The sequence below is a fragment of the Physeter macrocephalus genome, chromosome 8 (genome assembly GCF_002837175.3).
Source record: "Physeter macrocephalus isolate SW-GA chromosome 8, ASM283717v5, whole genome shotgun sequence".
NCBI classification, from domain to species: Eukaryota; Metazoa; Chordata; class Mammalia; order Artiodactyla; family Physeteridae; genus Physeter; species Physeter macrocephalus.
Genome location: NC_041221.1, coordinates 107,589,176 through 107,615,113, shown reverse-complemented (window position 1 = coordinate 107,615,113; position 25,938 = coordinate 107,589,176). Strand labels below are relative to the sequence as shown.

General features: G+C 36.1%; 1 protein-coding gene across 2 annotated transcripts in view; it reads left to right on the top strand.

The window, feature by feature from the left end:
- The window catches only part of PJA2 (praja ring finger ubiquitin ligase 2), a 380,196-nt gene that overhangs the window by 286,173 nt on the left and 68,085 nt on the right, over window positions 1-25,938 (top strand). The window contains exon 1 of one of the 2 annotated variants that reach the window (XM_024126081.3): window positions 10,854-10,961. The exons of the other annotated variant lie outside the window; for it this stretch is intronic. The gene's annotated coding sequence lies outside the window, so the exon portion shown is untranslated. Of the gene's footprint in view, window positions 1-10,853; window positions 10,962-25,938 lie in introns of those variants that run through there. 2 annotated transcript variants of the gene reach the window in all.

Genomic DNA, 25,938 nt, shown 5'->3' with positions numbered 1-25,938 from the left:
TTGAGATTTTTCTTGTTTCTTGAGGTAGGCTTGTATAGCTATAAACTTCCCTCTTAGAACTGCTTTTGCTGCATCCCATAGGTTTTGGATCATCGTGTTTTCATTGTCATTTGTCTCTAGGTATTTTTTGATTTCCTCTTGGATTTCTTCAGTGATCTCTTGGTTATTTAGTAACGTATTGTTTAGCCTCCATGTTTTTGTGTTTTTACATTTTTTTCCCTGTAGTTCATTTCTAATATCATAGTGTTGTGGTCAGAAAAGATGCTTGATATGATTTCAGTTTTCTTAAATTTACTGAGGTTTGATTTGTGACCCAAGATGTGATCTATCCTGGAGAATGTTCTGTGCCCACTTGAGAAGAAAGTGTAATCTGCTGTTTTGGGATGGAATGTCCTATAAATATCAGTTAGACCTTTCTTGTCTATTGTGTCATTTAAAGATTCTGTTTCCTTATTTATTTTCGTTTTGGATAATCTGTCCATTGGTGTAAATGAGGTGTTAACGTTCCCCACTATTGTTGTGTTACTGTTGATTTCCTCTTTTATAGCTGTTCACAGTTGCCTTATGTATTGAGGTGCTCCTATGTTGGGTGCGTATATATTTACAATTGTTATATCTTCTTCTTGGATTGATCCCTTGATCATTATGTAGTGTCCTTCCTTGTCTCTTGTAACATTCTTATATGTATGTTCCTATTACCATTTTCTTAATTTTTTTGGGTTTTGTTTTTGTAGGTCCTTTTCTTCTCTTGTGTTTCCCACTTAGAGAAGTTCCTTTAGCATTTGTTGTAGAGCTGGTTTGGTGGTGCTGAATTCTCTTAGCTTTTGCTTGTCTGTAAAGCTTTTGATTTCTCCATCGAATCTGAATGAGATCCTTGCTGGGTAGAGTAATCTTGGTTGTAGATTCTTCCCTTTCATCACTTTAAGTATATCATGCCACTCTCTTCCGGCTTGTAGAGTTTCTGCTGGGAAATCAGCTGTTAACCTTATGAGAGTTGCCTTGTATGTTATTTGTTGTTTTTCCCTTGCTGCTTTCAATAATTTTTCTTTGTCTTTAATTTTTGCCAATTTGATTACTATGTGCTGCAGCATGTTTCTCCTTGGGTTTTTCCTATATGGGACTCGCTGCGCCTCCTGGACTTGGGTGGCTATTTCCTTTCCCATGTTAGGGAAGTTTTCCACTATAATCTCTTCAAATAGTTTCTCTGGTCCGTTCTCTCTCTTTTCTCCTTCTGGGACCCCTATAACGTGAACGTTGTTGCATTTAATGATTTAATGTTGTCCAAGAGGTCTCTTAGGCTGTCTTCATTTCTTTTCTTTCTTTTTTCTTTATTCTGTTCCACAGCAGTGAATTCCACCATTCTGTCTTCCAGGTCACTTATCCATTCTTCTGCCTCAGTTATTCTACTATTGATTTCTTCTAGTTTAGTTTTCATTTCAGTTATTGTAATGTTCATCTCTGTTTGTTTGTTCTTTAATTCTTCTAGATCTTTGTTAAATATTTCTTGCATCTTCTTGATCTTTACCTCCATTCTTTTTCTGAGGTCCTGGATCATCTTCACTATCATTATTATGAATTCTTTTTTTGGAATTTTGCCTATCTCCACTTCATTTATTTGTTTTTCTGGGGTTTTGTCTTGTTCCTTTATCTGTTACACAGTCCTCTGCCTTTTTCATCTTGCCTATCTTTCTCTGAATGTGGCTTTTGTTCCATAGGCTGCAGGACTGTAGTTCTTCTTGCTTCTGCTGTCTGCCCTCTCCCGGTGTAAGATTTAGAATAAATTGTGTCACAGGGTGTAATTGGTATATTATTTGTAACCTCTTTTTCAACTACCTATTTCATTTTTTTGCCCTCTGGGTGGTCAAAGTTCTTTTTAACTATTCGGTGAGGAGTCTCAAAACAAACTTGGAACACATGGTTGTAGATAACTCAGGCTTTTCCAGGATGGGTGATTTAATTACACTATAAAGAAGTACCTCTCCCCCATCCCCTTTCTTTCCCACCAGTAGGTGGTCCTTATGTCTACAGCAAATATCAATAGACTTCTCTACTCCATAACATTTTAGGCTTTATCTGTTACATTATCTAGTTTTGCTTAATTAATACAAGATTTCTTATAACAAAATATTGTAAATACATGGCACTGACCTAGCAGTTGCTCAGCAAATGGTAAAGTATCTGATAGTAGATGCTAGAAAAATGGAGATCCATGCTATGCAGTCTCAAAACATTTGGTTAAAAAAGAGCTATCACTGTGGTAATTTGGGAGCCAGATAAGGTGCCTGCAGAGTCTACAAAATTTTGAAAACAGAATATTAGAGGTGTGTGCTTTTGCCAGGGACAGTTTATCAAAGTATAAGATGAAAGAGATTAGCTCAGGCAAGAAAAGGTTGTATGCAAATAGAAATAGAGAAATTCCTGAAGTTTGGAGCTGCAAATTACTGGAAAAGTGGACTTCTACTCTAAGCTGTGAGATAAAAGACTGAGAAAGGTTTTGATCAATACAGGCCAATTAAGACTAATATTTAGTCTTTCCCACCCAAGCCTGATGGCCTCAAGGTAATCACCATTAAATGGAAATAGAGAGGCATGGAGGTTGGAAAGCAAAGAATTAAACAAGACTTGGGAATAAAATCTGGGAAAGAAGTTTTGATGTGGCTAATATCACCTAAGACTGCATGGAAGAAAAAATGTCAAAAGTTTAAGATTTGAAAGGAATTTTATTGATAAAGAACCATGATTCTAAATGATGGTTCATGACTAAAAATATGTTCCCTTGTTCAAACTTTAAAACAATCATCTGGTGTACTTCTGGTTGCAACCACAATTGATAATCATCCATAAGACTAACCTTCCCACTGAAGGTAATTATAAAAATGGGGAAAATATATAAAACAATGTTTGAAGGCATTGAAGAGTCACCAATACAGGTAGGAGTTAAGAACCTACGATTCTTGAGAGAAGTGAAACATATGGGAAGCTTCACATTCATCCTGGATTTTTCCTTGAGAGCATTTACCATATTGTGGTGCCAAGTACTAGATATCAAGCCAAAAGTGGCATTCTTAATACACAAGGAGACAAGAAGTCAGAAGACAGAGGGCTGTACATAAATGATATTATTACCAATGGTTTGCACAATCCAGAATCAGCATTCCAGGAAAATAAGATGGGTGTTTTCAGTAAAAAAAAAAAAAAAAAAAAAAAGGTGTGAAGAATGGAAATGCATTTTGTTAAAGGGAAAAAGGGTAGTTTTGTCCTAGAGCTGGTTGTTTCTGAATGGAAAAGAAAATAGGAGACGGATTAATATGGATACAGAAAGTTATGGAAGGTTTGTGGAAGAGGAACACTGAGGGAGTTTTGTGCTTGGTCAGGATTGGCTAAGATAAGATTGAATCTAATTAAGAAAACGGATTTAAAGGTAAAGTGGTACTAAACCTGAATTTGGTTTTCTCTCTAAGAGGACAAAGTTTTCTTAAAATATTGAACTGCTTTTGATAAAATATTGAACTGCTTTTGATAATAGGTTGTGTGAGTTTCTTTGTATTTAAGTGATTTAATACAACTTTTGAGATCTTTTATTGTCCCTTTGGTTGAGTGAATGGATATTGTTTCACATTGACTTATGATCCTATTTGACCAGGTGTTTTAAAACTTTTTGATATATTTGACAAAATTCCCAAACATCAAATTTTAAATAAAGTTCATTTGACTTCTAGCTAATTTTGAGGTTTTCCAAAGGGTCCCTGAAACACCTCACAATATTTGTTTTTTTTCTATCTCAGAGAGAAATATTAATGTAATGAAGCTTATTTGGTATGTTGAATTACATGGGAAACATTATTGAATGCGTGTTGATAAAACTTCTTTGGTTGTATCATGTGGGTAAATGTTATTAACATAGATATTCTAGAAATTATATGCAACTCCTAAAATTCTGGTATGTCCTGGTAAAATGTTATCAGTCATATTTCTAGTAATTATCTTAAATCGCTATATGTCATAGCAGTAGCCAAGTTTCTTTTCAATTGCATTGTAATCAGTTCTTTAACCTTAACTTTTTAAGTCTTTTGTCATCTATTGTTGTACTCTGATGCTTTTGCAAAAATGCTTTATCTTCAAGAAGATTCATAGAAATGACTTTTTGACAAGTACAGGTTTCTGATAACTTTCAGATCATACCACTGAACTGGGTAAGGAATTAAAGAATTCTAATGGAAAACCTGATGACATTAAAAAAACTATTAACAGAAGATTAAGATCAAGGATAAAGGACTGAACAGACTTATGAGTATGGTTATAATTTTTCTTTCTGTCTGAAATATCACTGTTTTCTAACCTGTGTTTTCCAGATATAAGGAAAACTTTAAATTATATCTCAATAAATAGAATTGAAACATTTATCTTTCCTCTCTACCTGATCCCTCCAGAATTTGGAAACTCTTAAGTTCCCATAGGCTTTCTCAGGCATAAGGAAGGCCAATTTCTAAAAGGTGCCAGAATCTCAAGGTATTTGGCAACCTCCAGAAGAGAAGAATTCACCCAAATCCATCACCCAAATCTATAGATATCACAAGTGGAATCTATGACACACTCCTGGTGTGGCTTTCCTGGCCTTGAGAGTTTTTGTTTTTTTAAAGTTCAATCTGAGATTATTTATGAAAAGTTCCAGCACAGTCAGTTTGCAAAAGCCTATGTCATCAATTAACCAGACTTATTTTACAAAACAGATTAGTCTTAATTTGGCTATATTTGGTAGAAATGAGGGTAGTTTTAGGGAGAAAAAGATTATGTTTTACTGAATATTAAATTCTAGTTTTGTTAATTGAGGTCTGTATTTACTGGCTAAGACTCACTTTCTAGATAGCTCCTTGTAAAGTTTAGTTATTAAAAGGACACTCTAAGTTTGTTTCTGAAGCTTATCACGGTGATCTAACTTTGGCTGAAGGTCGGATTCACCATGACCTGCAACCAGGAGATTATGCATACTGGAAGAGATTTCACATAAAGGACTCTCTACAGCCATCTTGGAAGAAACCATCTCAGGCCTCTCCTGGATGAACTGCAACTCCTGTTTTTGACACTTGACTACAACTAAGACCAGCACTACCAGGGATGAGGAGAAGATGACATCTGAAGTAAACAGCTAACCCAGGATACCGGACTAGGCCTGTATACTGATTACTTTGATAATTGCTCATGCTTTTGCTTATAAACCAAATGTATTTCTTCTTTGTGCTCAATCTTATGCAAGTTTCAAAAGCTAATCAAATTGCTGGGTTTATGGCCAATTACCTATGTCCATTACTCCCTGTTTGCCTTGGTGGATTTCTCCTCTCCAGGGCTCTAACTAGATGGCTCTTAGAAATTTTTATTTTAAAGGAAAGAACTCTAGCACCACTCAAGCTAATGTTACCACCAATATAACTGAGACCCTCTTACCCAGCCAACTAATAATGCCTATTCTGAACTTGGCCATAAATACTCATTTTCATTAGATATTGAGTATTGGGTGGCTCCTAACAGGACCTAATGGATTTCTGGAACAAGTTTATGACCTTGGCTCTCTCCAGGTTGCTTAGGAAGGTATATAATTGGTGAAACAGCCCCTGCCAATCTGCCAATCTGCCTTAATGCAGGCACATGGGGCTTGATCAGTTTTCTAATAGTACGATTATTTGATCTCAATATTGTTCCTTCACTTGGAATAGAAGATATCATTATTCATATAAAGGCTTTAACAAAATTCACTCAGCAAGCTTTGAATGATAGTAATCAAACCATTAGCTGCTCAATTTGGAAGTCTCCATGATGAAAAAACCAATCTTACAGATTGCATAGCCCTCAATATTTTAGCTACTTCCCAAGAGGGAACTTGTGCTGTAATATGTACTGAATACTGCATCTTTATACCTGACGAGTCTTCAAATGTAACCAGTCTTATGACCCATATGAAGTGTCACATTTCTGCTCTGAACAATCCTCTTCGCAGTTTAGGGGAAACATTAGGAAAACGGTTTGCTTCAGGAAGATCTTGGCTTAAATCTTTGCTAATGATGTTGTTGATCCTACTGGCAATTTTAGTTACAGTTTGTGGAACTTACAAGGTAAGAGTTTCTTGCCTTTCATGCTATGTGTCACTTGCTCATACTAAGATAATGATGTCTAAATGACTTGAAACTATAGATTACACCAATGGTTCTCTATAAAATAATGGACATATACAATGCACATGTGAGAAAAATTGGCTTAAGTCTTACTGGATAACCTAAAATTGACTGTCAGTCCTTGCCAAACATTCTGCTATTATAATCCCCCCAAAATCAGAGAACCAGGCTATTAAGACTTGGCATTGGGACTTCCCTGGTGGCGCAGTAGTTAAGAATCCGCCTGTCAGTGCAGGGGACATGGGTTCGAGCCCTGGTCCGGGAAGATCCCACATGCCGCAGAGCAACTAAGCCCGTGCATCACAACTACTGAGCCTGCGCTCTAGAGCCCGCATGCTGCAACTACTGAAGCCTGCACACCTAAAGCCCATGCTCCACAGCAAGAGAAGCCACCGCAATGAGAAGCTCATGCACCGCAACCAAGAGTAGCCCCTGCTCGCCACAACTAGAGAAAGCCCGTGCACAGCAACCAAGACCCAATGCAGCCAAAAATTAATAAATTTATTTTTAAAAAAAGACTTGGCATCAAGGGACATGATGACGCAGTGCAGGCAAGCAACCACCCCGGAAAATATTTGCTCACCTACTGCTTTCTATCAAAAGTCTAATGATCAAAAGGGGGAAATTGTGAAATAAAATTCATATTTTATGACAAGACAAGAAACATTTAACCATAAAAAAATTTTTTTTCTTCTCCCTTTGGCTTCCTCTCTCCCCTCTACTGTGCATTATATATTGACCAAACCTCCCCCATCAGCATAAATATCTGCTCAACCATAAAGAGCAACATTTTCCTGGCCTCAACAAGACAACTCCTTAAAAGATAACATTGCCTCTTGATCTTGTAAGGGACCACAATGATTCTTAGATATGGATTATGTAAACCATCAATAATACATCATTTAATGCACAGCCCTGTCTCAAAAAGCTTATATAACTGTGCCTTGAATTCTAATGGGCGGATTATTCTAAGAGCTTTCTGAGTTGCTGTTCCCTGGGTTATAATCCTCAATTTGTCTTGAATAAAATTTTCCATTTCTTTCTTATATTGACTGATTAATTTTTCATCAGCAGTGGTGTGTGGCCATTGATGATTCCGTTTGGTTAGCTTCATGCTCATCTAATGATTAGATAGAGATTTCCTTAGATGCCTTGAATCAGTATGTCTCCCAGGGTTTGTTGAGGGTATGTGTGTGTGTGTGTTTTGGGCAGGGCTTCAACACCAAGCCAGGCAGTTGACAGTTCTCCCTTAGCCTTCACTTCTTGCTTATGCAAAGCCTCAAGGTCAGCCTTAGGTGAATGTTTAGGGCCTTCTCAGGTCTTTCCTGAGCTTATGCACTACTTAGCACAGCCCTGGGCATGTGTGTGAGTTTCTGGTTTCCCATGAATATGTTAGAGCTTACAAAGTTCCTACAGACAAATCTCCAGCTTTTCCTTTTAAGCTTTCTGGTTAACCTATTGTCTGCCCCAACCTGTTTCCACTGCCTAAGTGTGGCAAAGTTAATCAATTCCCTTTCATTGTGTTTTTGTTTGTTTTCTTGTTTGTGTTTTTTTTGTTGTTTGTTTTGTTTTGTTTTTTACAAACACTTCTGGGGAAAAGCCTTTTCCCCAGAAAACCACTGGTTTGGCTCTGAATCAAATCAAATCAAGATAGACTTGCAAGTGAGATCTTCCTGGGAACCACCAGATAGGTTAAATGATGACTCTTCTCTTGGAATTAGGCTTTGGAGGAGTCCCAGCCTCATTCTGCCTTGTCTGGTTCTGCCAGGCTGCTCCTTTTCACCATGATTGTCAACTATTGTTTTTCAGTGCTATAGTGGAGTTGGAGATGATGGGATTAGATTAGAACAAGCCAAAACATTACAAACCTTGCTCTTTTTACTGAGATTCAGCTGTTTTCTTGAATAAATGCTTCCTGGGTTGCTGCAAGCCCTTGGTTGATTTCCACAGTTCTGAAAAAGTTGACTTTGAGAGTTTTGCCAGTTTTCTCATTGCTTTTATGGAGAAAAGAATTTTCAGAGGTGCTTACATCTCCATTTTTGCTGATGTCACTCTAAGGATATAATTTGAATTCAGGTCCTCTCACTCCTTTACCAATCCTCCTTCTGTTACATCTGTGGTTCTCCAACTTTGCGTGCATCAGAATCACCTCAAAGGCTTGCTAAGATATGGGTCGCTTGGCTCCACACCTAGAGTTTCCAATTCAGGTCTGAGGTTGGACCTACCTGAGAATTTGCATTTTAAAAAAGTTCCCAGGTAATGCTGATGCTGTTGGTATGGGGATCACTCTTTAAGAACTACTGCATTACATCCTGTGGTACCTTCAACTGATTGCCTTAGGGAGTGTTTCCCACCTCTGAAATCAATAATAATACATATGTCATTAATACATATCTCTCTATATATATGTAATAATATAATACATAAGCCAATATAAATATGTATTTAGTACTTATTACATGCTAGGTATGATATGTTTCACATTTATTAGGTTATTTAGTCTATAGTACAACAGGTCATGAGTAGGCTTTATTACTTTCCACATATTTAAACTGGAAATTGAGGCCAGAGATGTAAGAGTCCAGAGGCACTCAGCAATCAATGCGGGAGCTAGTATGAGAGTATAGTCTTTTGATTCTGGAATACATGCTATAAGCCTCCACAAGGGTGTTTCTCCAAGAGTAACATAGATCACTTCTGATGCCTTGGATAACTTTAGTTGGGACATGCATGCAGGATTAAAAACAATGACTACATAAGTGAGAGAGTGATTCCTATTTTGGTTCTATTTTTCTATCCTTTGATTACGTCATGATAAAAATGCCATTTGCCTACCTGCTTTTTAAATGTTTCTAGTGCTTAGTAACGCTCCCTTTTTACAGGGAGTAGTCTTGAGGCTGAGAGATCTTAGTAGAAAAAATACTCTCTATCGCCAGAATTTAAAAACATTGTTTTATGTTCACTTTTCTTTCAGTTACTTTCAGCTTAGGAGAGGTGACACAGGTTTTCCATTAATAGTAATTTATAAAAGTTTTACTCTTAAAGAAATTGAAGGAAAGACACATTTATTTAAAGAAAATAATAAATACTACTGCGAGTGGTATACACAGATATGGTATGAAAGAGATTGAAATTTGGGGAAACCCTGCCCCAGCAAACTGGTTAGTGTACCCAATTGAATCAGTATGCAACAACCTAAAAGGAGATCAAAGAAATGTGATTAAAGTATCAATTCTCTTTCAAAGAAGGAGAGACTTGGATGGAGAAAGAGCCACAACTTCTAGAGCAACATGTGTAAAGCAGAGAAATATCAAGTGGGAAATGGTTTCTAGGTAAGAAAGGTACTACAGGAGTGGGCTGAGAGTTAGTTTGGCTTCACAAAATGTCAAGCAAATTCTCATAGTCCAAGTTTTATAGGAAATCTGGGATAATTTGTTTTCATCAACAGCAAAAAAATGAGTCTTGGTTCACTGGCAGGAGATTTCGCAGTTGCCAGGGACAGCACAAGAAATGGGGTTCTTAATTCTTGGCGGAGGGGATGCGATAAATATATCTTGGGCATTGGGCATGTGTGCGGAGGGGGTGAAGAGGTGAAGAGAGTTGGGGGTAAGGTGGGAGGAGAGTGGTACTGCAATCAGAGAAGCAGACACGTTCAGGATGAAAAAAGAGGACGTATGCAGGACGAAGAAACAATTTAGCATCAGTGACATGACTGACTAAACTGTTATCCTTGTTTAAATTAAGCAAGGTGTCCAGGGACTACAGCTGTTGTTATGTATTTTGGTTGCATGTGATGTTACTTCCCGGCTTGACAACCCATCAGCCCCAAGGTGCAACTGGAAGGCTCTGGTCAGGCCATGGCTATACAGAGGAAACGCAGGCATCCCCTATAACCCGCCCCCACTCCCAAAAGAATCAGAAAAGAAGGGGCAGGCGACTGACTGGGGGATTGCGGAGTGGGAGGGGAGAAGGCACTATATAGTGCGCAGGCAAGGTGGGCAGGGAGGAAGACCTGCCCTTCCTCCGTCTGCTATTTTCTCTTGGCCCACACATATCTGAACTGCAAAGGTTTGAACTTTATGCCAGGAGACCCTAATCTTGTTAGTTAGGTTTCCAGTCAAATTAGGATTGATTTTAACGCCTCCATCTTGGTTGTTGCTGTTGGAATTTCTGAAAGTCTAGCTGCGCCAGTTCTTCCTTTAGCTCTCCGCACCCCCTTCCCTTTCCCTGAGACCCCGCCCTTTTCTCCCAGCCCAAACCACAAAAGGCCTGCTGTTCCAGCCCTAGCATGGTGCCCCGCCCCTGCCCCCCAACGTCGCAGTGCAGCAGGGAAAGGAGGCGGGGCCAGGCAGGGGTGGGTTTCGTCCTTCCGCTCTACGGCCAATCGGTGAACTTGCCCCTGGGCGAGAAAGGGGGACCAGGGTGTAAAGACAGTCCAAGTATATTTCCCTTTTTCTGCCACGTCCCAACCATTGACGTGGGCCCACTCCTCAGGTTCCGATTGGGTATGTGGATTTTTCCCGCAGAGGTCCTTTAAGCCTATTGGTCGACTCTGTTTTGGGGGCGGGGCTTGCGTTCCCTCCTCCTTCTCCTCTACCGAGGCGCAAGGGGCGGGTCGCGCCGCGGCCGCTTCTGCTTCCGCCGCCGGCGCCGGCGCCGCCGCTGCCGCCGCAGCCGCCGCCGCCGCCAGCCCCTGCGCGTTCGGCGGGGGAGGAGTCGGAGGCGGAGAAGAAGGCGGTGGTGGCGGGTGGAGGATCGAGCGCTGTTCTCGCTCCGGAGCCGCTGCACAGTTCGGTGAGGGTTTTTTTTTTTTTAATCTGGCTTGTTCTCATGTTGGGAAGGTGAGGGACAAGGCGAGGAAATTGTTGCCTTCACCTCCTCCGTTTCTTAATTTCTGTCCTCGAGAAGGAGTGGGGCCTGTCCCTGGCCCGCCGCGCCGGCCATGGTGGGTGGGGTTGATGGCTGGGAGCGGCCTTCTTCGTCTTCTGGGCCCTGTCCAGCCCGAACCTGCGGCCACGCTCTTATCGGTGGCCGCAACGCCCGCTGCCTCCGGCGATGGCATAGATTGGTATCGGGGTCTCCACCGGCCGCTCTTTCTTGCTGCCTCTTCTGCTGTCCTTGGTGCCTTGGCCAAGGACCCTGCTGCCTTTCTCCCTACAATCGCGACTGTGTTAGAAGAGTGTGTCCCCTACTAACACCTCTCACCCGCCCTCTCTGCCCATTTCCAGTCACCCTGTGTAGAGCTGATCCATCTTACGCCACAGGCCTGCATCAGCACCCCTTCCCCGAAAAACCTTCCGTTGCCGTCGCTCTACTGACTGTATTTTCATGTTTCCCGATTGTCACCGAGGCTCTGTTACGCAGACACCCTGTACAGACCGTAACAATCGTTCTTCTCCCGATATTAGCACCATTCCATCAATGCTTCTCCCAGTTAGCGCTGTCAGGTCAGAGCACGCCTCTGGCGTATGCACCTTCAATTTCGGCCTCCCTGAGATTACTGCTTGTTAATCATTTTGCGCACATTCAAAATGGTGAGTTTAAAGCCGCTCAGACCAAGTTGAAGAAGAGGGGAGGAGGTAGTCTTTTTTACTGAGAGGAAGAATCTATTTAGGAGACTTAATCTCTCCAGGCATTTTTTTTTTCTTCTTTTTCTTTTTTAACATACGCATAGGCACTGCTTTGAGTCTGCTGGTTCGGGGAAGTTTATGATTTTTTTAAAGGCTTAATATGTTGTTATTTTTATTATACCTGGTAAGTTAAATTTCTTTACATTGGCAGCCACCTCTGGTGAAAACTATAGATCATTTGCAGAGAATGTAAATAAACATGAAGATAAACGTTTTAAAGATTTTTATAAACGTTTAAACTATTTTTCCCATGTCCTCTGGAATTTATCATTTTATATGAAATAACTTTAACTTTAAAAAATTAATTAGGCATACGAACTAGATGTAAAATTCAGCAATACAGAAAATGAACTATTAAGTAAAATGTGAACATTTCCTTTCATCCCCCAGTCTCATTCCAGTGTCTAGAGTTAACAGTATTGTACTTCTTTCTCATGTACACTTTTAAACACATATGCATACATGTAAAGTTGGGGGAGTTTGGTGGGGTATACCAAACACATTGGTATATCACTTGCTTTTTTCACTGAGTTAGATATCTTGGCCATCTTTACTTGTTAAACCTAAGTCTCCCTGATAACTTTTTAAAAGCTAAATGATATTTCAATAGCTTCAATGGGCTGTAATTTACTTAACCATTCCCTTACTGAAAGACATTTGAATTAGTTTCTTTTTCCTATCACAAATAATGCTTTATTTGAAGCCAACTTTTACATTTATTTGTTTTTAATTACAAACTTTAAATCTTAAATTTTAAAACTTCAGACAGTATGGAAGATTGTAAGGTAAAAAGTATACCTTCCACTTCCCCTTCTAGTTCTGCCTTCATCCTAAGAGTCAGCTGTTCAGGAAACTTCCTCTTTATGTGATTATTTCTGGAGCATGGATTCCTAGAAATGGAATTGCTGGGTTAAAAAGAGAATGCATATTTAAAATTTTGATAACATTTCTCCCTCCTTATTACTCTTTTGGAAGTTATTCTTGATTCTTATGCATTTCTTCTCCAAATGAACTTTAGACTCAACTTGTAAATTAAATAAAAAATCCTCAGGTATTTTGAATGAGGTTATATTGAAATTTTAGATTAATATGGGGCAAACTGACCTTTGTGATACTGAGTCTCTCCCCTCAGAAATATGTGTATGTATGGTATGTCTCTACATTTTATTCACACCTTGCTTAGGGAAAGTTTTATAGTTTTATTCCCATATGTATGACATTCCTTCTTAGTATTCCTAGCTATTTTATGATTTGATAGCTCTGGTGGATGGAAACTTTCTAGTAACATTTTTTCTCTTTTTTTCCCCCTCCAGTTACACGAAAGCTTTTGAATTTTTTTCTGCTTATCATGTATCTAATCACTTTATTGAGTTGATTATCTGAAAATAGTTTTGTGGCTTTCTTTTAAATTTTATAATTTGTGTGTTTTCCTCATTGCTTTGGCTATTATACGTTTTATATAATGTTAAATAATAGCAGTGATAGTTCAACTTGGTGTTGTTTCAGACTTTAAGGGATTGTTTCTGATGTTTTAGCCATCAATTATGATGTTTGCTGAAGCTTTCTGATAAATGGAGAGTATAATAGGTTAAAATGTGTTCTTGTATTCTTAGCTTTCCAAGTTGATTTTATTGTTGTTTTTCATTTCTGATGACATTTTTAAAAACCATAAATGGGTATTGAATTTTATTGATGTTTTTGATATCTTTTGAGTGGTCGTATAGGGGCATCACCAGTATTCCCTGGTTAATATTTTCCCAAGAGAGCTCTTTTTTAAAGAATCAACTTTATTGAGGATAATTTACATACAATAAAATGTACAGCTTGGTGTGTTTTGACATATGTATACACCCATGTCTCCACTACCACAATCAAGAGTAGAATATTTTCATTACCACAATAAAGATACAGAATATTTCTGTCATCCCCAAAAGTTCCCTTCTGCCCTTTTGCAGTAAGTCACATTTTCACCCTCAGCTCTAGGAAACAGTTTGTCCTCTTTTTCTCACTGTAAATGGGTTTCATTTGTTCTAGAATTTTATATAAACAGAATTATGTAACATGTATTCTTTTGCATCCATGTCTTTTTCTTTCACTATGATGTTTTTGAGGATAATCCATATGTTTATATGTTTAGCTGGTTCACCACTTTTATTGCTGAGTAGTAGTTTATGGTATTGATTTACCACAATTATTGACCATTTCACCTATATATGGATATTTGGATTGTCTCCAGTTTGGGGTTGTTATTAGTAAAGCCGCTATGAACATTCATTCATGAGTTATTGTGTGAACATATGTTTTCATTTCTCTTGGGTAAATACTTAGAAATGGATTTGTTGGGTTGTATTGTAAACAAATGTTTAATTATAAGAACCTGCCAAACTGTTTCCCATTTTATAGTTCTAGTTACTCTACTTTCTCATCAACACTTGGTTGTTTTAGTCTTTTTAATTTTAGCCCTTCTAGTGGATATGTGGTAGTATGACACTGTATTTTAAATTTGTATTTATCTGATGATTAATGATATTGAGAATTTGTTCATGTGTTACAGTCATTTGTATGTCTTCCTTTGTGAAGTACGTGTTCAAATCTTATGCCCATTTTTCAACATTGAGTTGTTTGTCTTATTGAGTTGTTTGTCTTATTGAGTTGGAGGAATTCTTTATACATTTTTCTATACAAGTCCTTTGACCCACACAGATGCATACACAGAGAGTGCAGTCTGAAGCTTACCTTTTCATTTTCCTAACTGTTTAAAATAGAGGGGCTTTTAATTTTGACTAAATTCACTTTGTCAGTTTTTCCTTTTATGATTTGTGTTTCTGTGTTCTGTTTACTCAGTGCAAAGTTATGCATATCTCCTCTTACGTTTTCTTCTACAAATGTTATAGTTTTTATTGCAAAGTGTATCATCTATTTTGAGTTAATTTTTGTATATAGTGTGAGATAAGGGTCAAGTTTATTTTCCCAATTCTAGCACCATTTTTGGGGAACACTTTCCTTTCCAACATTGAATTAACTTAGTCAAAAATAAGTTGACCATGTATGTGAGTCTGTTTCTGGACTGTCCCCTTGATCTTTGTATCTATCATTTTGCCAATGCCACATTGTCATGATTATTGTTGCTTTATAGTAAGTTTTAAAATCAGGTAATGTAAGTTCTTCAGCTTTATTTTTTTTCCAAAATCATTCTGGCTATTCTAGTTCTTTTGCTTTTCCATAAAATTTTTAAAAAATTACTTGTTGGTTTCTACAAAGAGTACTGAGGGGATGTTAATTTAGATTATATTGAATGCATGGATCCATTTGGGAAGAATTGACATCTTAATATTGAGTCTTTCAATCAATGAACACAGGATATCTCCATCTATTTTGTTTTAATCAAAGATCTTCATTTTCCATCATTAGCATTAGCATTTTATAGTTTCAACATATAGATGTTCATATTTTGTCAGATTCATATTCAAGTATTTCATCACTTCTTATAGTATTATAAATATAATTTTCCTAAGTTTCCATGTCCAGTTGTTCACTGACAGTATTTAGAAATACAGTTTTGTATACTGACTTTGAACCTGGCAACCTTGCTAAACTCACCTATTCTAGTAACGTGTTTTTTTTTTTTTTTTTTTGGTAGATTCTTTTGGATTTTCTCATGTAGATAGTTGTATCATTTGTGGATATAGAACAGTTTTGTTTCTTTTGTTTTCAGTTTGTGTGTAACCACCTCCCCTACCACCCTTTTTTTTCCCTTATTGTGCTGGCTAGGCCCTCCAGTATGATGTTGAACAGGAGTGTTGAGAGCAGATATCCTTGTCTTGTTCCTGATCTTAAGAGAAAAGCTTTCAGTCTTTCATTATTAAGTATACTAGGGCCTTTTATCGGGTTTTATTATATACTACATATTATTATATTAAGTATAATAATCGTTTTATCAAGTTAATGATGTCCCCATTCTGTTTCTAGACTGCTGAGAGTTTTTTAATCATGATTGGACATTGTGCTCAAATGTTTTAACTGTACTTATTGAGATGATCTTATGGTTTATCTTCTTTGGTGTGTTAATAAGATGGATTACATTGATTTATTTTCAGATGTTGAGTCAACCTTGCATTCTCTAGATATGCTTCACTTGGTTGTGTATTATCATTTTCATAAATTGGTGGATTAGATTTGCTAATAAATTGTTGAATATTTTTTGGTATCTGTGTACATGAAGAATACCTTTTTTGTGTAGTATTTTTGTATCAGAATAATGCTGCCCTCATAGGTTTAAAGTGTTTATTCCTCTTATATTTCCCAAAAAATCTTGGATAGGATTAGTATTATTTCATAAATGTTTGTCAGAGTTTGCAAGCTAACTCATTTGGGCCTAGTTTTCTTTGTTGAAAGGCTTTAAAGGATAAATTTAATTACTTTAATAGGTATAGGATAGTTAGGGTTATTTAATTTTTTCTTAAAAACTTGCAGTCTTTGACTATGTGAGTCACCTACTATATGAGCTTTAGTAGTTTGTATCTTTCAATGAATCTGCCTCTTTCATCTATTAATTGCCATGAAGTTGTTTCTTTATTGTCCTTTTAATATCTATAGCATCTATAGTGGTGTCTTTTCTTTCATTCCTGATATTGGCAATGTGTCCCCTCTTTTGTCTTTAGTAGTTTGTTTCCACGTTTATCAATTTTGTTAATTTTTCCAAAGATTCAACTTTTTGTTTTATTACTCAAAAAGCAAATGTTTTCAATTTCATTGATTTCTGCTCTTTACTATTTCTTCTTGTGTGCTTTGGATTTAAATCCACTCTGTTACAATTTTTTAAGGTATAAGCTTAGGCTATTGATTTGAGACCTTTCTTCTTTTCCTTCTAAGCACCACATTAGATGGTCCCACAATTCTTTTTTTAATTATTATTTATTTATTTATTTATTATTTTTGACTGTGTTGGGTCTTCGTTGCTGCGCGCGGGCTTTTTCTAGTTGTGGCGAGTGGGGTCTACTCTTCTTTGTGGTGCACAGGCTTCTCATTGTGGTAGCTTCTCTTGTTGTGGAGCACGGGCTCTAGGTGCATGGGCTTCAGTAGTTGTGGCTTGCAGGCTCTAAAGCACAGGCTCAGTAGTTGTGGTGCATGGGCTTAGTTGCTCTGTGGCATGTGGGATCTTCCGGGACCAGGGCTTGAACCTGTGTCCCCTGCATTGGCAGGATTCTTAACCACTGTGCCACCAGGGAAGCCCTGGTCCCACAGATTTTTATGTTGATATTTTCTGAGTTCTTATGTGACTTTCACATTGACCCATGGGTTGTTTAGAAGTATATTGTTTAATTTCCAATTATTTGTTGATTTTGCCTATCTCTTTCTATAATTGATTTCTATGCTTAATTTTGTTTTAGATGGAAAGCATACTTTGTATAATTTTGTTTGAATTCTTTGAAGTGTTATTACTCAGAATATGGTAAGTCTTGGTAAATGTTCCATGTGCAATTCAAAATAATGTATATTGTTCTGCTTTGGGGTGGAATATTCTATAAATTCTACATTCCATATTAAAAACTAAATTATATATTTATATGAAATATTTTGTAATTGTCAGTTGACTGGTGATGCTTGTTAGGTTTTCTGTTTCCTAACTGAGGTTTTGTCTACTTGTTTTGTTGGTCACTGAGAAGAATTGAAGTCTCTAAGTATAATTGTGGATTTGTCTATTTCTCCTCTTTGTTCTAACTATTTTTGCTTCATGAATTTTGAACCTCTGTTGTCAGATGCATATATGTTTAGGATTGTTATGTCTTCTTGGTGAATTGACCCCTTTATCATTATATAGTATCCTTTGTCTCTGGTAATATTTCTTCTTCTGCAGTCTACTTTATCTGATATTAATACTGCCACTCCATCTTTCTTTTGATTCGTGTTTGCATGATTAAAAAAATACCTTTAAAAGCATTTATTTTTTTAAAAAAAAGCACTTTAAAGGCACACATAATATGAAAGTAAAAAGATTGGATAAATATTGTTTGCAAACACTCACCAAAAGAAGTCTGATGTGCCTATATTAATATTGTACAAAATAGACATAAAGGAAGAAGTGTAAGAGATAACAGGAAAGTATCATAATAAGTAGGTCAGTTCATCAAGATGACATAATAATCCTAAGTGTGTATTTACCTAATAACATAGCTTCTGAATATAGAAGTTAATATAATTAGCAGTAAAGATAGGTATGCATCCATAACTGGAGATTTTACATATACATTTGATGTAACTGATAGAACAATTATATAAAAATAGCAGTATGGAAATAGAAAATTTGAATGACATGATTAATCAACTTGATATAATTGACATTCATAGAACATTTTATCTAAAGACTGAAGACTATACCTTTTTTTTCAAGTGAGCTTGGGACATTTGCCAAAATATTCTGGTCCTTGAAGTATGATCAAATTTCACAGAATTGAAATTATACAGTACATGTTTTCTGATCACTGTGTAATTAATTACAACTCAGTAACAGAAAATAGATAGCAAGCCTCCAAATGTTTGAAAATTAATCAAGACATTTCTAAATAGCCCATGAATCAAAATGAAGTCACATGGAAATTAGAAAATATTTTGATCTGAAAAACAACAGAAGTATTACATCAGAGCTTGTTGAGTGTAACTGAAGCAGTGCTTTGAGAGGACTTTATTGCTCTATACAGGCATGCTTAGTTTTTATTGTGCTTTGTTTCATTGCACTTCGCAGATACTCTGTTTCTCTACAAACTGAGGTTTGTGGCAACCCTGCAATGAGCAAGTTTATCGGTGCCATTTGTCCAACAGCATTTTCTCACTGATAGTTAGCACTTTTTTGGCAGTAAAATACTTTTTAATTAAGTTGTGTCCGTTGGGTTTTTTTTAACCACAATGCTATTGCACACTTAATAGACTACAGTATAGCAAAAATGTAACTTTTATACACACTGTGAAACCAAAAAAAAATTTACTTCCTTTGTTGCACTGTTCACTTTATTTTGGTGGTTTGAAACTGAACCCACAATATCTCTGAGGTATGCCTGTATGCATATATTAGTAGGGAAGAAAAGTTCAAAATCAGTGGTGTAAGCTCACAACTGAAGGGAGCAACAAATCAAACCCAAAGAAAGCAGAAAGAAGGAAGTAGTAAATACAAAAGTAGAAATCAGTGAAACAAAAATTTACAGTTTGTTGAAAAGACTTTTAAAAACTAATAAACCTGTAGTGACTGATCAAGAAAAAATTGGGGGACAACAGAAAATACCAATACTAAGAATAAAAAAGTGAAGCATCACTACAAATTGTATAGATATCGTTAAGGAAAATTATGAATGATTTTATATTAGTACATTTGATAACTTGAATGAAAGGTCATAATCTTTGAAAAACAAATTGAATTTATTAAAAACTTTTCCACCAAGAAAACCCCAGGCCCAGATGGCTTCACTGGTAAACCTCTCAAACATTTAAGTAAGATATAATGCTAATTTTACACAGACTTTTTCGAGAACTGAAAAAGAAAACATTTCCCTGAACATTTTATGATTTTCGCATAATCTTGGTAGGAAAAACCTAACAAGAACATAAGAAAGAAGAGATAATTACAGGCCAATATTTCTCAAGAACATAGATACAGAGATAATCCAGTGATATGTAAAAAAGATATCACAGATTTGTTCCAGGAATACAAGGTTGGTTTGTTGTTTTACAATTAATCAATGTAGTCCATCTCTACAATCATCTCTGTAGATAGAGAAATCATTTGACAAAAGTCACCATCTGTCGTGTTAAAAATCCTCATCAAATTAGGAATAGAAGAAAACATTGTTAATTTTCTGGATTATCAACAACAACAAAAAAACTCCTACAGCTAATATACTCAAAAACCTTGTTTCATGTCCCATATCTTTTTTTCTATTTAACATGCTGGAATTCTAACCAGTGCCCTCAGGATAAAAAAAGTTAATTTTAAAAAATGGAAAAAAATTTTAAAAGTGTTTACCAGCAAAGTTTTAGAATAAGTGAATTTAGCAAGGTGACTGGATACAAGGGCAACCTGCAAAAATTAATTGTAAGTTGTGTGCTAGCAACCAAAAAGTATGAAATAAAATTAGGAAAGTACATTTAGAATAGCATCAAAATATGTAAGATCCCTAAGGATAAATATAATAAAAACTTGGGCAAAACTTCTACACTGAAAAATATAAAACAGTGCTGAGACATTTTAAAATATTTAAATAAGTGGAGAAATATTCCATCTTTATATGGTAGGAACTCAATATTCTTAAAATGTCAATTTCCCCCAGGTTGAGCTATAGGTTCAATAAAATTTCAATTAAAATCCCAGAATTTAAAAATTTTAATGAAATGGATTCCAAAATTTATATCAAAATGTAAATGTCTCAAGACTTGCTATAAAGTTACAGTAATTAAGACAGTGTTATATTAGAACCAGGTAGACAAAAAGACCAATGGAAGAATATGAGTGTCTAGAAATAGACCTTCACATATGTCGTTTCTTGGTTTATGATAAAAGCTCCACTGAAGTTAAGAAAACATTTACTTTTAATAGTGTTAGATAAATTGGATATTGGATATTTGGGAAAAAATGAACCTTGATTTTTACCTGATACTATATTCAAAAGCTCATTTGAGTTGGATCATAGAACTAAATGTAAAAGCTAAAATTATCAAGGTTCTAGAAGAAAACCTAGAAGTATATCTTCATCACCTAGGGGCAGGCAAAAATTTCTTAAATAGAACATAAAATTGATAAATTAGACTACAGTTACGAATTTCTGTTCATGAAGACATCATTAAAGAGGCAAGCCACAGACTGCAAGAATATACTCACATTAAGTAAATCTGGTGAAAGACTTGTATCCAGAAAAATATAAGTAACTCGTAAAAATCAAAAAGAAAAAGGCAAACAACACTCTTTTTAAAATATGCAAAAAAGCAGGCAGATCTTCACAAAAGAAGTTATCCAAAAGGCCAATGTGCATAGGTAAAGGTGCTGTACATCAGTGGTCCCCAACCTTTTTGGCACCAGGGATTGGTTTCGTGGAAGACAGTTTTTCCATGGACCGGCGAGGGGGGATGGTTCAGGCAGTAATGCGAGCAATGGGAAGAGATGGGGAGTGGCAGATGAAGCTTCCCTCTCCCACCGCTCATCTCCTTCTGTGCGGCCTGGTTCCTAACAGGCTGCGGACTGGTAGTGGTCCACGGCCCGGGGTTTGGGGACCCCTCCTCTACATTACTCATCAGGGAAATGTCACAATGAGGCACCATCTCACCCCTGCCAGAATGGCTGAAATTAGAGACTGACAATATCAAGTGTTGCCAAGGATGTGAAACAGTATCAAGTGTTGCCAAGGATATGAAACAACTGATACTCTTATATATTGCTGGTGGGAATGTCAGGTCGTTTCAGCCACTTTACAAAACTGTCAGTATGTGTTATAGCTAAACATAGTTCTGTACTGTGATCCAGTAATTTCAGGTCAGATGTACCCAAGAAAGGTAAACAAAACAAAACAAAACATGTACAAGGATGTTCATAACATGAATGAATCCCAGAAACATTGTGTCAAGCAAAAGTAGACAGACACAAAAGAGTTCATGATGTATGATTCCACTTTTATGAAGTTTAAAATAGGAAAACCTAAACTGGGGTAATAGAGGTCAGGAGAGTGGTTGCCTTTGGGTTGTGAGGAGTCAGTGTCTTGGAAGGAGAGAGAGAGAACCCGCTGAAGTGATGGTATATGATTTACATCTTGACGTAGGTGGTAGTTATTCAGATATATACCTATGTAAAAATTCATTGAATTGTAATGTGTACTTGAGTTTTATACTTTATTATATGTAAACAATTCTCCAACAAATGATTGCAGAGTAAAGGAAAATAATTTAAAAGTTTTTATCATGAAAATTTCCAAACAAATTTCAGTAGAGTACAGGGAACCCCCATGTGCATATGATCTTGCTTCAACATTTTGCCATGCTTGTTTCTGTATCTCCCCAACCCCCATTCACATATGTTCCTTTTTTTTTTTTTTTTTGGTGGTGCTCACATCTAAATGTCTATCACAGATACATTAATTTATTCTGAGCATAATTTGTGTTTTTTAACATCAGATGAAATTTGCTACCTTTTTGTATGCATAACATTTTATTTTTTATTTTCCTTATTTCCTGTACCCTTGTTTTTTCTTTTTCTGGCTCACTGACATGAAAATAAATCTCTGCAGCTTTTTTTTTTTAATTGAAGTATAGTTGATTTACAATGTTGTGTTAGTTCTCTGCAGCTTTTTTATTCTGAGCTGATTGACTTGCACATCTCAAAAGAGGGTAGGTTGAGCAGCATCCTCATTTGTGACACATTTGAATCAGAGATCTTCCTATCTAAATGAGAGGTAAATTTGAGGAATGTTCTTCATCTTGTTTTTTAATGAATTGATACTATATTTTTTCATCTTTTCTTTTGTTAATCTTTTTCCCCCTTAGCCAATTACACTTCCAGTAAAACACAGAAAATATTGTTCTAGTGTGTTGGGTATTGGGTGTATGCTCATTCAAGTCTTTCTTCAAAGATTGCTGTTGATAGTCTTTAAAAAAAAACAGTATTTTGTTAACACTTTTTTTTTAACAGAATGAGAATTTTATAAACACTTGGTGAGATAGAGGGTTTACCAGAACAGAATTTGAAAATACAGTTTTTTACCTACTTAAATATAACATTTTTGGATTGTTTCTGATTATGTATATTTTATGTTTGAGTTATGTTTTGTAATGTAATTTTCACTGTACCAATGCTGAGTTTACTGTTCCTCTTTTACAGTGGTTTACAAAAAAGTTTTCAGAGAAGAGTAGTAGTTAATCAAGTATAGCCTTCTATCAGGTTACCTCTTGTAACTAGGGATAACAAACCCATTTCATCTTAGAAGTTTAACAGTTGTACCTTAAAATTTCTCTCTGATTTAGGTATTATCATTTCTACAGCTGTTCCTTGCAGAATTTGCCAGTCATAGCCTGGAAGTTTGCTTGTGTAGCAGCTTGTAACTTTCAAGTCTTGTGGTTGATAATAGATTACTTGATTTACTGCAGTTAGTTTTAGTAATGTGTCCAGTTGCTCACAGTGATATATGGGAGTAATGTCACCTCAGTCCTTATTTATTGTTTGCTAGTTAGATGTACTGAATATTTTGCAGTTGTATATATGTATAAGCAACCATTTGTGCTTGTGGATAGAAAACATGAAAAATCTAGAGATACATTAAAAATAATATGTAAGCGTGAAACAGAATCAAGTGCAAACTTACATTGTTCAAAATGGACACTTTATTAATCTCTTGGGATATTTACTTTGCCTTAGCAGCTGAAAGTGGAAGGATGAGATAATGTTAGGAAGCTAGGTTTCAATGTAATTGGTTCCAACATATATGCAACAGCTTTCTAGTGGCATTTGTCAGAGTTTGTCATAAACTCATTCTGTCATGAAGTGTTTATTTCTGAATATATAGGTCAAGTGTGGTAATAATTACAAAATTTTGTATGACTAAAGAATTATCTTACTAAAAGGAAATGCAGACTAGATAATTATAAAAGTTTGTTTTAAGAGGAATTTTAAGAAACATTTCTAGGGCACTTTGGAAACATATATGTAAAGCTAAATATGGGCGAATATAAAATAAATATTCCAGTGGGCTTTGAAGAGTAATCAAGACTTCCCTCTTCAAATAGTTGGATCAAATTGTATTTGTTTCTGAACTAATTTTTTGTTTTGTTCTGTTTTTATATAACAGTATCTGAGTTTTAGGTGTCCAACATTATGATTCAACATCTGTGTTCATTACAAAGTGATCATTACCAAAAGTCTAGTTACCATTCATTACCATATATTGTTGGTGGGAATGTAAACTGGTGCAGCCACTATGGAAAACAATATGGCGGTCCCTCAAAAAATTAAAAATAAAACTATCATCTGATCCAGAAATTCCACTTATGGGTATTTATTTGAAGAAAATGAAAACACTAACTTGAAAAGATATATGCACCCCATGTTCACTGAAGCATCATTTACAACAGCCAAGATATGGGAACAGCCAAAGTGCCCATCAGTGGATAAATAGATAAAGAAGATGTGATGTGTGTGTGTGTGTATATATATATATGTATATATATATATATATATATATATATATAAAATGGGACATTAGCCATGTAAAAAGAATGAAGTCTTGGTATTGTGACAATATGGGTGGACCTGGAGGGCATTTTGCTAAGAAATCAAACAAAGAAAGACGAATACCATGTGATCTCACATGTGGAATCTTAAAAAAAAAAACAAAACCCAAACTCATACATACAGAGAACAGATTGGTAGTTGCCAGAGGTGGGGGTTAGGAGCAGGCAAAATGGGTGAAGGGGGTCAGAAAGTCCAAATTTCCAGTTATGAAATATTTACGTCATGGGCATGTAATCTACAGCATGTTGACTAATAGTTAATAGTACTATGTGTCATATTTGCAAGTTGCTAAGAGTAGATTTCAAAAGTTCTTTTCATAAGAAAAAAATTTCATAACTCTGTATAGTGACAGATATTAACTAGACTTGTGATTGTTTCACAATATATATAAATATTGAATCATTATGTTGTACACCTAATACAAAGTTACAATGTTTTATGTCATTAATACCTCTGTTTTTTCTTTTTTTTTTTCCAAGTGAGTTTTTTCTGGCTCCCAGCAAATGGATCACAGTGGTATAGATACAGGCTTTCAGTTGAAACTTTTCCTCTGGAAGTTCAACTGATTTCTCTCTCCTTCTGCCTAAAACTTCATTTAAATTATTTAGATGGAAATTCTAAAAGTAAGTGTTCCTGATCCAGTAGCTTTTCAATGAGTATCTACTAGGTGATAGGTGGAGTGTAAGTGCTAAGCAGTAGTTCTGACACTGTCAAACAAGCAAAAGACCAGTATAATTCATTTTGGTACTGTTATCCCTAATATGGCATTTTCCAAGCTGAGAATAAGTAGATCTTTTAAAGGGAGAAAAATGTACTTTCATGAGATGGTATTAGAAAATCTTCGTTCTGGTGATAGGTGGAAATATAAGAAAATTCAGAATCTAAGTACACATAATTGAAATTGCTTGTATTTATCTTATACAGGATAATTTGTTATGCAGCAGTAGACCTAGCAGCTCAGAACATTTATTATCTCATAGTTTCTATGGGTCAGAAATTTAGGAGCAGCCTGGCTGGGTGGTTTTGGATCAAGGTCTCATGAGGCTACAATCAAGATGTAGGCTGGGACTGCAGTCATCTGAAGCCTTGACTGGGGCTGGAGGATCTGCTTCCTAGGTGGTTCATTCACATGGCTATTGCCAGAAGACCTCAGTTTCTTCTGGCTTTTGTTAGGAACTGCCAGTTCCTCATCACGTGGACCTTTCCATAGGACTACTTGAGTGATCTTATGGTGTAGCACCTGGCTTCTCCCAGAGAGAGTGAGCCAAGAGAGTAAGGAGGACGCCACAATGTCTTCTGTGTCTGAATCTTGTACATCACACAGTTACTTATATCATTTTATCTTCATTAGAAAAAAGTCACTAATTATAGCCTACACTTAAAGGGAACAAAATAGGCTCTGCTTTTTGAAGGGAGAAGTATCAAAGAATTTCTGAACATACTATAAAACCAGCACGTTATTCTAACAGAGGTATGGTGATGTTACTGAAGTGAGTGGACTACATTGCAAAGATAATAATAATAAATGTGTAAGTTTTAGGTATTATACAAGCTGGTCTATTAGTTGACTACTCAGTGGTGTAGGAGAAGTATGATTCTGAGGGAAATTCAAGGTGTAGGCTTAGTATGTATCAACTTCAGTGTATATTGTGTTCATTTAGATATATGAACACTCATTATTCTGTTTACTTAAGTCTTTTGCTTTATTACTATTTCATTTAATTTATTTTTTTAACATATTTATTAAAGTATAATTGCTTTACATTGTTGTGTTAGTTTCTTCTGTACAACAAAGTGAAACAGCTATATGTATACATATATCCCCATATCCCTTCCCTCTTGCGTCTCCCTCCCAGCCTCCCTATCCCACCCCTCTAGGTGG